Here is a 14389-nt window from a genome sequence, read left to right on the forward strand (position 1 = left end):
GTATTGGAGCTGGAAAGGAATGGCAAAATGAGACTATGCCCCAGAAGGTGAAATCTTTGACAGATAGAACCCAAGGGATTACAACAGCATGAAAGACAAAGATGTGAAGTATTGTTTGAAAGGGATGGAAATGGATGGACAGAATATATGTGAGTTGTAAGATTTAAAAAAAACTTAAAGTGCCCAATTCTTTTCTTTTCCAATTAACAGGCAATATAGTATGGTCAATCCACCTACCCTGCACATCATTGGGTTGTGGTGGTGAGACCCACGCAGGCACGGGGAGAATGTGCAAACTCCACATGGGCAGTGACCCGGTCCCTCGGCACCAAGAGGCAGCAGTGCTAACCACTGCATCACCATGCTGCGCATGAGAGTTGTAAAATGATTCAAATAATAATCTTATAATAATGATCCTTATTAGTGTCACAAGTAGGTTTACATTAACACTGCAATGAAGTTACTGTGAAAATACCCTAGTCGCCACACTACTACGCCTGTTCGGATACACTAAGGAAGTCAGAATGTCCATTCACCGAACAAGCACGTCTTTTGGAACTTGTGGGAGCAAACCGGAGCAGCTGGAGGAAACCCACACAGACAGGGAGAACATGCAGACTCGTGAATTAATCCCAGGGCCCTGATGCTGTGAAGCAACAGTGCTAACCACTGTGCTATCGCACCGCCCAAATCAAGTGAGTTCTCTAAATATGGAAGTAAATGAATGACCAAACATTGTGACATCAGCGGTAAAGAATGCTTTGAAATGGTAACTACAGGAAAAGCTCTAGGCATAGGGAATAACTAACAACAGAACAACTAAACATCCTTGGAGAAACAGAATTAGACGTGATAACAGAAAGTTGTGATCAAATAAGGTTACATTCCAAGTGCCTTGAGACATTTGTTATTCATTAAGTTTTCTCAGAAACCTAAAGCAATGGAGTAACATCATTTTATAACTAAAGGCTGAATGAATCAACTCATTAAATTGATCTTGAAAATCATAATAGAAAAAAATAAAGACACATTTGAAGCATAAATTGGTGAAACACAGGTTGGATTTAGACATGGAGTAGAAACAAGAGAGGGAATATTTAACCTTAGGATAATCTTCAACAAATATCTAGAAGTAAACAAAAACATTTAAATATTCTTTGAAGTGCTGAGGGTTTTGGCCAAGGGTGACATCATGACTGGTGCAGGCTTGGAGCACTGAAGAGCCAGTTCCTGTGCTTTATTTCTTTGTTCTTTATTGTTTGTATGCTTCATAGACTCTGACAAAGGGTTCAATTGTGTTTATCACCGAAAGTTAATAGATATATTGCTAAAGATGACATTGACAGTGAAAATGTGAGATTTACCTGGAGTTCATATTGGCACCAAATAGTGAGCATTAGGCTGGAAGAGGGGCAATAAGATATGTTTCAAGTGTAGGGATGAGTACGACAAGGCTGTGTACTGTTGCCAAAATGATTCAATCTACATACAGAACAAATATTCATAGAATCAGATGTACTTCCGGGGTATAAGTTGTAGGCAAGAACATGACAAATTTGCAAAGGTTTCTGACTTTATTTCAAATTTCCAATATTTGCACTATTTTCTCTTGTTTTCCCTTCAGAATCTTGCATGTTTCAATGTAATCACCTCCGATTCAGTTAAACTCCAGAGAATATAGGCTCATTTCAATCAGCCTTTCATCATGGACAACGTTCTCATCTCAGGAATCAATCTTTGCGTATTGTCTCCATCAAAAGTATTCCCTTCCTTAGGTATGTATAGCAACCGTCCGCACAATCAATGTGTGGTCTTATCATTGCCCTATATAGAACATAGAACATAGAACATTACAGCGCAGTACGGGCCCTTTGGCCCTCGATGTTGCGCTGACCTGTGAAACCATCTGAAGCCTACCTGACCTACACTATTCCATTTTCATCCATATGTCTATCCAGTGACCACTTAAATGCCCTTAAAGTTGGCGAGTCTACTACTGTTGCAGGCAGGGCGTTCCACACCCCTACTACTCTCTGAGTAAAGAAACTGCCTCTGACATCTGTCCTATATCTACCATCCCTCAATTTAAAGCTATGTCCCCTCGTGTTGGTCATCACCATCCGAGGAAAGAGACTCTCACTGTTCACCCTATCTAACCCTCTGACTATCTTATATGTCTCTATTAAGTCACCTCTCAGCCTTCTCCTCTCTAACAAAAACAACCTCAAGTCCCTGAGCCTTTTCTCGTAAGACCTTCCCTCCATACCAGGCAACATCCGAGTAAATCTCCTCTGAACCCTTTCCAAAGCTTCCACATCCTTCCTATAATGTGGTGACCAGAACTGCACACAGTACTCCAGGAGCGGCCGCACCAGAGTTATGTACAGCTGCAGCATGACCTTGTGGCTCCGAAACTCAATCCCCCTGCTTATAAAGGCTAGCACACCATATGCCTTCTTAACAGCCCTATTAACCTGGGTGGCAACTTTCAGGGATTTATATAATTGTAGTAAGACTTCCTTATTCTTGGACTCTTTGGTTCTCTCTATTTTTGGTTTGCGAAGACTAACATAAAATATTTGTTCAACAAATCTGCCATTCCCTCATTCCCCATGATCATTTCACCTGTCACTATTCCTAAGAAACCAATGTTTACTTTCACTACACTCCTCTTTTTATATCCTTATAAAAGCTCTTACTTTTTTTATATTCCTGATGAGTTTATAATGATAATAATAATCTTTATTGTCACAAGTAGGTTTACATTAACACTGCAATGAAGTTACTGTGAAAATCTCCTAGTCACCACATTCCGGCGCCTGTTCAGGTACACAGAGGGAGAATTCAGAATGTCCAAATTACCTAACAGCTCGTCTTCCGGGACTTGTGGGATGAAATCGGAGCACCCGGAGGAAACCCCCGCAGACAACAGGGAGAACATGCAGACCTCACACAAACAGTGACCCAAGCCGGGAATCAAACCTGGGTCCCTGGTACTGTGAATCAACAGTGCTAACCAATGTGCTACCGTGTTTACATTCATATTCTACTTTTTCCATTTTATAAGCTTTTTGGTTACCCCCATTTCATGTTACTAAAACACTGCCAATCCTCAAGCTTACAATTACTTTGCAACATTATAAGCTTCTTTTGATTCAATACTTGCCTTGACTTGCTTAGTAACTACCAGTCCTTCTTGCTGAGTTTATGTTTTGTAACGCAACACATCTTTAGCGACCATTTTCAATTATTCCTTTAAACCTTCCCACTGTTTATTTCTTGCCTTGTTTTTCTGATTATTTACCCATTCAACCTTATCCAGCTATCTCTCCCATCCCCCTCCCCCCCACCCCCATTCCTGAACACACACACACACAACTATTTTACTGTAAGAAGTCTTACAACACCAGGTTAAAGTCCAACAGGTTTGTTTCAAACACGAGCTTTCGGAGCACGGCTCCTTCTTCACCTGAAGAAGGAGCCGTGCTCCGAAAGCTCGTGTTTGAAACAAACCTGTTGGACTTTAACCTGGTGTTGTAAGACTTCTTACTGTGCTCACCCCAGTCCAACGCCGGCATCTCCACATCATAACTATTTTACTGGCTTTCTGTAAGTTTAGAATTATTTTAAAACTTCATAAGGGATTCAATTGCATGATCAATTTTTCCCAGATAATCCTTTATGGTAAGATGACTAATTAAACCTGTCTCAAAACTGATTCTGAAATAACTTCATCCCCAGTTGGTTCCAAACATATTAGTTCTAGAAACCCGTTTTGAAAGCATACCACAAATTCATCTTCCAGGCTTTCTTCACCAATTTGACTTGTCTAAATGAAGATTAAAGTGTCACAGGACGAGCCTTTTTACAAGCTCCATTTATTTGTTGCTTAATGCAGTGTCCTATTATATAATTACTGTAAGAGGGCCGATAAATTGCTTCCATCAGCATTTTCTCATCCTGTTATTCCTTATCTCCACCCACAGTTATTCTACTTCCTGATCTTCTGACCCAAGATCCTTTCTCACTGCTGAGTTTATGACATCCTTCACTACCAGGGTTACCCCTCCTCCTTTTGCATTCTGTTTGTATCCTGGAATGTTTCTTTCCCATCTTTGGTCATCTTGTGACCATGGCTCTATAATGACAATTAGATCTAGACCATTTATCCCACTTGTGCCTCTGGTTCTTATTTTTAATCTTTCACACATTCAAAGAGCCTGTAATATTTTTACTACAATTCTTTGGATGGACTTTATTCACTGATGGACTATTACTGTTTAACTCTCAACTGACTGTTCCACTCTGCTTGTCTTTACCCAAATCGTTACACTGCCCCAATACCTCAAGGTTTCTCTTCAGATTTCTCAATCATCCTTCATCTGAGTCCTTTGCCACTTTTAATGTGAAGCTCGATCACAGCCTTAGTTATACAATTCAGCAGGACACTGATTGCAGCCTGTTTAAAGTGGGGCCATCCCAATGGAACAGTTCCTTCTTACCCTAATTGAGCTGCCAGTGCCCCATGAATTGCAGCTCCTTCCCATACTATTCTTGTAGCCATGCACTTAGTTCTCTAATTGGCTTGACCATGTACCAATTGGTGCATAACTCGGGTAACAGTCCAGAGATTATTACCTTTAAGGCTCTGTATTTAAACTGGACCCTAATTCCCCAAATTCTCTCAGAAGAACACTATTCTTAGTTCAACCTAGGTTGCTGATTCCTACATGGACCCACAACAACTGGGATACATCTTGCTTCCCACTCCGAGTACGTCTGCAGGGTTTAATCCTGGCATTAGGCACAGAATTCTTGATCACTAGTGCAAGAACAGTACCCATACTGTCCCATCACTTCTGCATTCCTTTCACTTCCATCCCCAACACTTGATTGGCTGCCTGGGCCATGTTGCAATGGTATGGTTACCCATAGAACCATAGAATTCCTACAGTGCAGAAGAAGGTGGCTGTTTAGCACACTGGGCTAAATCGCTGGCTTTGAAAGCAGACCAAGGCAGGCCAGCAGCACGGTTTGATTCCCGTAACAGCCTCCCCGCACAGGTGCCAGAATGTGGTGACTAGGGGCTTTTCACAGTAACTTCATTGAAGCCTACTTGTGACATTAAGCGATTTTCATTTTCATTTTTCAAGGTCATTCAGCCCATCGAACCCCACTGTTCGGCTGAAAGAGCACCTAATCCAGGTCCCATAACCCCACCTAACATGCACATTTTTGGACTGTGGGAGGATACCCACGCAGACACAGGGAGAAAGTGCAAACTCCACATGTCACCCAAGGCTGGAATTGAACAAGGGTCCCTGGCACTTTAAAAAAAATAATCTTTATTGTCACAAGTAGTCTGACAATGCAATGACGTTACTGTGAAAAGCCCCTAGTCGCCACATTCTGGCCCCTGTTCGGGTTCACGGAGGGAGAATTCAGAATGTCCAATTCACCTAACAGCATGTCTTTCAGGACTTGTGGGAGGAAACCGGAGCACCCGGAGTAAATCCACGCAGTCACAGCGTGAAAGTGCAGACTCTGCACAGACAGCGACCCAAGCTGGGAATCAAACCCGGGTCCCTGGTGCTGTAAAGCAACAGTGCTAACCACTATGCTACCGTGATGCGCATATCTCATTCCTGGCCAGCAGCGTTAGAATATCTGTTCTCATGTTCTTGTTCATTCCCATGTTTGTGTGCAGCCTTGACCTATAGCACATTGGTGAACATGTTAGTTTGTGAATATGAAATGGTAAAAGCTCCTGGGCCAGACGTTCCTCAATAATTTGCGTATTATTTTTCCTGGATGGCTTGTGGAAGTTCTGTGCCAGAATATTATTTACCCTTGTAAATAAGGAGGCTGGCTGGGAGGGCCGAAGGGCCTGTTCCTGTGCTGTAATTTTCTTTGTTCTTTGTTCTTGTCTGTGTACCATGCCTGCTTCTGAAACACCAAGTTGTTTAATAATCTCTACTTTACAGAGGATTGTTAGCGAATGGATGTCAGTTGTACTGGGCCATTACTTGGAAGTGAAGGATAAGTCAGCATGTATACCTCAGTGCACAAACTTTACCTTGTCATCAACTTCTTACTCGTTTTCTTCCAAATTCATCTGACCTGGAACAAACAAAACCCTTTCATTCACGACGCTCCTTCACCAGTACTTCCAAAGGATCAGGACTGAAGGGTGCTAGGTTTCCCATGGCCAACCTCGTAACAACTCCAGACACATGCTGCAAAAATCTGTCTAGTAAAGTTACAGACCTTTGTAATCACTCCAGCATAAGACCTTACCATTTGGATCTGTTCTGCTTGTGCAGGGAGCCTATTTAAAGAGAAGTCAGGGCTGACCAGGGCAGAACCTTTGGCGAGGCCTTCACAGTTCAAGCCAGTCTGTATACCCTTTGGAACTAGAATATCAAATTTAATCTGTCAACGCAAAATGGAAATAGTATTTATTCCAAAAGTACAATTTAAAGCACAGTGATTACTTTTTCATTTTTTTGTGTAATTTGGAACTTCATTAGTTTAGCTTTGGGCCAGGATTGTAGAGTAGTTTCCTGGTCTGCACTTAATGAATGAAATATCTAGATTTCTCTTTTTATTGCATTTATAAATCTGTCAAGAATCAATTGACATGCTATGGAAACAATGCTCACAGTAGGAGATGGAATTATCTGCAGTTGCAGTCTAATTTATCATCCAAAGAATGTTTTAGCCCTAATATCACTGCCAAATATTTATCAATGCAGGTCTTTACAGCCCAATGGATATAGGATGAAGTTTTACTGCAGTCAAGGTCGTTGAAGCTTTTGGCCAGTTGTACAACAATCACTTTGCTGAACCTGCATTTTTCAGTTCACCCATATTCATGCAAAGGTTCCATGATTCTCAGAGCAATGGTTTCCCTGTTTACTTCAAGAGTGAGAGAGGTATGCTGGAATTCTAAAGCAGTTAGAGCTACAGAATCAAAGCAGCAAAAAGTTGTGCTGCCAAATCTACAACTATCCTTTCATAATGACATGAATCTAAAAAATGAATCTAATTCACTACTTAGTTCCTTTTAATTTTGTTTACTTAGACATACGTAACTCTTAAAGCAAGCAGGAAAGTCACAGATATGGGTGAACTCAAAAGTGCAGGTTCAGTGAAGCGATTGCTGTACAACAGGCCCAAAGCTTATGGCCACTCTACCATAAAATTTCCCTACCACTGAAGTCAAACTGACTGGTCTGTAGTTACCAAGATTATCCTTGTACCCCTTTTTGGGCTGGTTGCTCTGTTTCCTCAGCCGCCTATTTCTCGGCGGTGTGCCATTGGCTGGTGGCAGGATTCTCTACTCCTAGAATTGAAGCAAATCAACGCCAACGGAAAACCCTTGCCGGCGGGAACAGAGAATCCCAATCACCGGAAAATTCTGGCCAAGGAATAGGAGCAGGAGAAGACCATAAGACCTGTTGAGCCTGCTCCACATTCATATGATCATCGCTTCAACTTCAATTTTGGTTTGAATTCATTTAGAATTATTGATGTTGACCGACTGCTAAACTGGGAAAACCATATTTTCATTGTGGCCACAGTGAAATTCTATAAATTATGTAATAGATGTCATAATATCCACTCGTGTATATAATGAAGTGTAGACAGGCAGTAATTGACACACAGGATGACCAGTAAGCACATAACACAGTGCAGCCAATCACCAGACAGGACACTATCACTATAAAGCCTATAAACTCTCTCTGGGCCCAGCCACTGAGACAGTCAGAGTCCACGAGTTAGCCAGTGCAAACACCACGCGGTAGCTAGTAAGTCTGGTCAGGCTAATACAAGGTCTCCAGTCAGTTCAGTATAGTATCAACCCACAGCTGAGCATGTATATCAGTTCTATCATAGAATAAAACAGTGTTGGATTTTCTCCAGTGTTAGACGTCTACTTCTAGCTTCCCTGCATCAAGTGCAGTCCACATTGAACGAGCCTGCCTAACACATCAATAGAATGTGGAAGTCTTTAGGTTCTGACATAAGGCTTCCACAGATCAAACTTGTCAGTTCCTAATTTCTTAAATTTCTCCTGATGTGAACTCGAAAGTCGATGATTTCAGGTGACTCTGGTTGTTTAATCATTGTGGTTTCAACAGAAAATCTTGGGCAGAGAAACCTTTAAGAAATTCTAAGAGATTTGACAGTAAGTGGTGATTTAATCTAAAATGTTGTTTTCCCTGATGAAAATGCTTTCCTTTGACTTTGATAATATTACTCATGGGGCTGGATTCTCCATCAGCGGGATCCTCCATTTCACTGGCAGCGCACTCACACCTGCGGATTTCCCGACGGCATGGGGGTGCCCACAATGGGAAATCCCATTGGCCGGCTGGTGGGAGGAGGATTCTTCATTCTAAGCTGCAATATACTCCGCTACAGACTCTTCTGTTCTCCTATGTTGAACGTAAGACTGATTGCAGTCTCATCTGTGACCTCATTTATTCCTGTGATTTCACACTGTGGAACTTTTCACCTCCCCTGTCTTTCCTCGAATCTATAAGCATTCAAAAATCAAATTCTGTGTCCCACACTGACCACTTGATGGATTATATGGTCTGTTACTCTTTTGAGATTTGGTGGTGGCCCTACACCTTGATGTTTCAATTTAATATAAGGAATTTAATGTGTCTCAGTACAGGTACATGTGGGCTGGATATATATCCTATCCCCAATGGTATTTTTATGGATCGAAGATCTGTGACACCTGGGGGCAGCATGGTGGTGCAGCGGTTAGCACCGCTGCCTCATGGCGCCGAGGACCCAGGTTCAATCCGTGTGGAGTTTGACCATTCTCTCCGTGTCTGCATGGGTCTCATCCCCATAACCCAAAACTATGTGCAAGGTAGGTGAAATGGCCATATTGTTTTATTAAAACAGTAAAAAATATATACAAGGCCAAACGGTACAAACATTAATTTTGTGTTGGAGAAACAGGGAACCCTCCCCTCAGTAACAATGTATAGGGAGGGGTGGGGGGGGGGGGGGGGGGGGGAGAGGATACTCTGATTATTAAAACAGTTCACAACATATTTCTGCATAAAACAGATGGTACAAGCAGTAAATTTTGCGCTGGAGAGACCAGATATCCTCGCCTCTGTGTCAACAGAAGTGAAGGGGGGTGGTGGGGAGAAAGGGAGTTGGGGTGTTGGTGGAGAAAGGGCCAATAGGGCAATGCCTGAACTATCTATGGAGGCAGAAAAACAAAAGAACCTTCAGGTTCCGGGAGTCCCCCAGAGGGGGTTGGGGGCGATAAATGTCAGGCATGACTGAGTCCTGCACCCCACTGCAGAGAGCCTCATGTCCACCCTCTGCTCCCGACACTGGGCGGCTGATAGCCTTCGGACAGTCGCCCTCCGGGTCCGAATCCTCCACCACATTAAGTGCGGTGGGCAACACAGGCCCACCAACACAGGGCCTGCCTTCATCCCGCCACCGGGATCATTGACAGACGGGATCTCCTCAGGCTCCTCCCGGGGCCCTGTGCCAGTGGGAGGCGGTGGTGCAGATGCCTGCTCCACGTCTGCCACCTGGTCACCAGAAGGCCCCGAAAATAACTCAGGAAACAGGTCCGGGATGGTGGCAGAGGTGCCTGAAGACAACGGTTGGGAGGGTCATCTATGCTAAAATGCCCCTTAATTGGAATAAAGAATTGGGTACTCTAATTTTTTTTTAAATCTGTGACACCTGGCTGAATCCCTTTCTGGTCAAAACAAACAACTCCTGATCAAAAGCCATCTTTGGCTCCAAAATTAATTTAATAACCAGGGTATAGTTAATCACATTTATGGTCAGCTCCAAAACATTTTCATGTAAGCCCTTTCATTGCATTGTTTGGAGATAAGAATTTGTTTGGTATCTCAGTGATACGCATGACTGGTTATTTATGTCATCAGTTCCAATGCTAATCTTTGTTTGTTCGAGGGAAGATCAGTACAAACCTATTATTTAGTGATCGAGTGTCGAAGGGAACTTGGCTCTAGTGACTCTGTTTCACTGGCCAATTTAACAAGCCTGTTTGCCCATGGCTGAATGATGTGAGTGGTGGTATAAACTGGTAAATCTGCTCAGAGTGACCTTATTTTGTATTTGTGTTGATTGTTCCTTTCAGGTCTTATTTTCCCTCTTCTCTGAATGCTGACTAAAGCAAAAATGTACATTTATCAACACAACTGACATCAGAAAATATGCCACGGCACTTCAGAGAGTGGGCATTCATCCTTTGTGAGAGGATTAACATGTACGGCCGCAACTGATTTGAAAAGGTTTATTAAGATAATGAGGGAGAAAAAGTGATTAAGAGGTTTGGATAGTGAGTTTGAGAGATGGTTTCAGAGATAAGGTGTGATATGTATATGCATGCATCCATAAATGCTCAAAATGTGCATTTGGCTATACATATTTAGGGCATTTAGGGCAGCACGGTAGCATGGTGGTTAGCATAAATGCTTCACAGCTCCAGGGTCCCAGGTTCGGTTCCCGGCTGGGTCACTGTCTGTGCGGAGTCTGCACGTCCTCCCCGTGTGTGCGTGGGTTTCCTCCGGGTGCTCTGGTTTCCTCCCACAGTCCAAAGATGTGCGGGTTAGGTGGATTGGCCATGCTAAATTGCCCGTAGTGTCCTAAAAAAAAGTAAGGTTAAGGGGGGGGGGGGTTGTTGGGTTACGGGTATAGGGTGGATATGTGGGTTTGAGTAGGGTGATCATTGCTCGGCACAACATCGAGGGCCGAAGGGCCTGTTCTGTGCTGTACTGTTCTATGTTCTATGTTCTATATCATCCATGTGTGTAAGTTTATGTGTATATAGGTCATTGTGTTTTATTGTAGATGGATGATCATGGTGAACAATAGAATTGAAACCTTGGCAATAAATTTACAAAACTTAAAAATGGCAAAGAGGGCAGCAAGGTGGTGCACTGGTTAGCACTGCTGCCTCATGGTGCTGAGAACCCGGGTTCGATCCCAGCCCCGGGTCATTGTCCGTGTGCAGTTTGCACATTCTCCCCATGTCTGTGTGGGCCTCACCCCACAACCCAAAGATGTGCAGAGTGGATTGGCCACACTAAATTGGAAAAGAAGAATTATGCATTTTAAATTTTAAACATAAAAAATGGCAAAGAAATGAATACAATATGAATTAGGTGGGGAATACATGTTCTTACTCTTGAAAATGTTAGACTGATTTAAAAGAAAAAATGTAAGATTAACTCAATTAATTTCTTACTCTCACATAAGCAACCATTTGATTAGTGCTAAGAACTGTGGGATGGACAACTAGGTTCATAAAGAAGTGTTGTCTGAGACTGAAAAGAGAATATATGTCTGATGACACCCTCAGGTCATGTCCATTCACTAAGTCAGCTCTTTTAACAGAAATGGAGACAGCATTAAGATCCAAACGTGTCCAATGAAAGATAATCTCTTGTAATTCTGAAGAATTACCTGCTGCCTAATTGATCTTCTAAATGAACTCACATGAGAATTCTTCAGGTCTGGGCTCTGTTTAAGCTATAAATTGTGATTCAGCTTACAATTAGCATTAACTGTGCTAATAGGTCACCTTTGAAGTTAACTCAATCAAATACAGGTGATTTGCAGGCTTTTCCCAGCTCAGCTGAAGTGAGCTTCCGTCAGTACTTCCCAACTTTCTTTCTTGCCGTTATAACTTCTCTAACCCAAGTTTCATTCTTACCTATTTGTTCACACTAAGCACATTTTGTGCTTTACTGTACCTTTGCTATGTTTTGGATAATATACAGTATAATCTGGTTGGCCAGCAGCTTTAACACCCTGACTGAGTATTGTGCACTGCTGGGTCTGTGAGTGCCGAAGATGAAGAATGGCAGCCAAATCTGGGGTTTTGGATGGAGAGGGATTGGGGACATTATGCAGGGGTGTGGGTGGGGGTTTTGAAGGCAGGTATGCCCAAAATAATGTAACCACTTTCCTTCCTGCCCTGTTACTAAAACTGCCGAAAAACAGTCTGCCTTCTACCGACAGTGACAGATTGAAGGCCTTATGTGGGCACAACTTGTTTGAATAATTAGATTTCGCAGTTTGACAGTTTAACTATTGTGATCTTAGATGAGCCAGCCCTCCTATACCAATTTATTCTTATTGTGGGCAACAAGGGGGTGACGGCACGTACAAAAGCATCCAACACGCACAGCACATATCATGAAAGCCTGCATTCTCAAACTTGCCCCTCGCCTGAGGTGTGGTGATCCTGAGGTTAAATCACCACCCATCAGCTCTCACCCTCAAAGGGAAACGCAGCCTATGGTCATCTTGGACTACAGTGACTTTACCTTTACTTCAAAGAGTAGAGAAAACCTGAGCCTTTGGGAACCATCAGCAAAGATCTTAGACCAAAGGCCTCAGTACACAACCAAAATTTCTAAAGTCTATGAAATAGGAATGACTCTACTTGGCCCTGTGATTTTCCTAAGCCTTTCTTGTGATTCACTCTTCTGAGGCCTGAGCTTGGGCGTTGGCTAGAACAAGAACAAGAACAAGGAAAATTACAGCACAGGAACAGGCCCTTCGGCCCTCCCAGCCTGCGCCGATCCAGATCCTTTATCTAAACCTGTCGCCTATTTTCCAAGGTCTACTTCTCTCTGTTCCCCACCCGTTCATAGATCTGTCCAGATGCATCTTAAATGATGCTATCGTACCCGCCTCTACTACCTCCGCTGGCAAAGCATTCCAGGCACCCACCACCCTCTGCGTAAAAAACTTTCCACGCACATCTCCCTTAAACTTTTCCCCTCTCACCTTGAAATCGTGACCCCTTGTAATTGTCACCCCCACTCTTGGAAAAAGCTTGTTGCTATCCACCCTGTCCATACCTCTCATAATTTTGTAGACCTCAATCAGGTCTCCCCTCAACCTCCATCTTTCCAATGAAAACAATCCTAATCTACTCAACCTTTCTTCATAGCTAATACCAGCCAACATCCTGGTGAACCTCCTCTGCACCCTCTCTTAAGCATCCACATCCTTCTGGTAATGTGGCGACCAGAACTGCACGCAGTATTCCAAATGTGGCCTAACCAAAGTCCGATACAACTGTAACATGACCTGCCGACTCTTGTACTCAATACCCCGTCCGATGAAGACAAGCATGCTGTATGCCTTCTTGACCAATCTATCGACCTGCGTTGCCACCTTCAGGGTACAATGGACCTAGTACTCCCTTTTGCCCAGCCAACGCAAACTCCATTAAGATTGGTTGGAGACTTCGGCAGAGAGCTGGTTGATGGAGTTTAATTCAGACAAATGTGAGGTAATGCATTTTGGAAGGTCTAATGCAGGTGGAAAATATATAGTAAATGACAGAACCCTGAAGAGTATTAATTGGCAGAGGGATCTGGGTGTATATATCCACAGTTGACTGAAAGTGGCAATGCAGAAGGAGAAGGTAGTCAAGGAGGCAAATGGCATGCTTGCCTCCATCAGCCGGGGCATTGAGTTTAAAAATTGGCAAGTCATGCTGCAACTGTATCGAACCTTAGTTGGACCACATTTGGAATATAGGACGGGATTCTCCGACCCCTCCCCGCCGCTCCGACGCCGGCTGCCGTATTCTCCAGTGCCGGTTTGTGGGCGGGGGCAGGGTTTACACCGCGCCAGTCGGAGGTCTTTGGCAGCAACCCCCCCCCAGCAATTCTCCGAGCCCCTGTGGGCCATGTAGCCGTTGTTTCCTGCCAGTCCCGCCGGCGTGAAATGGACATGGTCCATCACGGTGGGATCTGGCTTGTCAGCCATTTAGCGGGGTCCTCGGGGGGCGCGGGGGGGATCTGGCTCGAGTGGGGTGGTCCCACGGTGGCCTGGCCTGTGATCGGGGCCCACCGATCTGCGGGTGGGCCTGTGCTGTGGGGGCACTCCTTCCTTCTGCTCTGGTCTCTGTAGGGCTCTGCCATGGCCGGCGCGGAGAAGAACTCCCCTGCGCATGTGCAGGAACACGACGGCCAGTCTGCGCATGTGCCAACTCGTGCCGGCCCTTCGCCGCTGGTTGGCGCGGCGCCACCCCCTCCGGCGCCAGCCTAGCCCCTAGAAGTGTGGAGGATTCCGCAACTTCCGGGTGGCCCGACGCCATAGTGGTTCGCGGCGCTCAGTGCCGGCATCGGGCCATCCGGCCAGTTGCAGGAGAATCCCACCCACTGTGTTCAATTCTGGTCGCCATACTATCACAAAGATGTGGAGGCTTTGGAGAGGGTACAGAAGAGATTCACCAGGATGTTGCCTGGTATGGAGGGCATTATCCATGAGGGGAGATTGAGTAAACTCAGTTTTTGTCACTGGAACAACTGAGGTTGAGAGATGACCTGATAGAAGCTACAAAGTT

Source organism: Scyliorhinus canicula, chromosome 5 (assembly GCF_902713615.1).
Source record: "Scyliorhinus canicula chromosome 5, sScyCan1.1, whole genome shotgun sequence".
In the NCBI taxonomy this organism is placed as follows: Eukaryota; Metazoa; Chordata; class Chondrichthyes; order Carcharhiniformes; family Scyliorhinidae; genus Scyliorhinus; species Scyliorhinus canicula.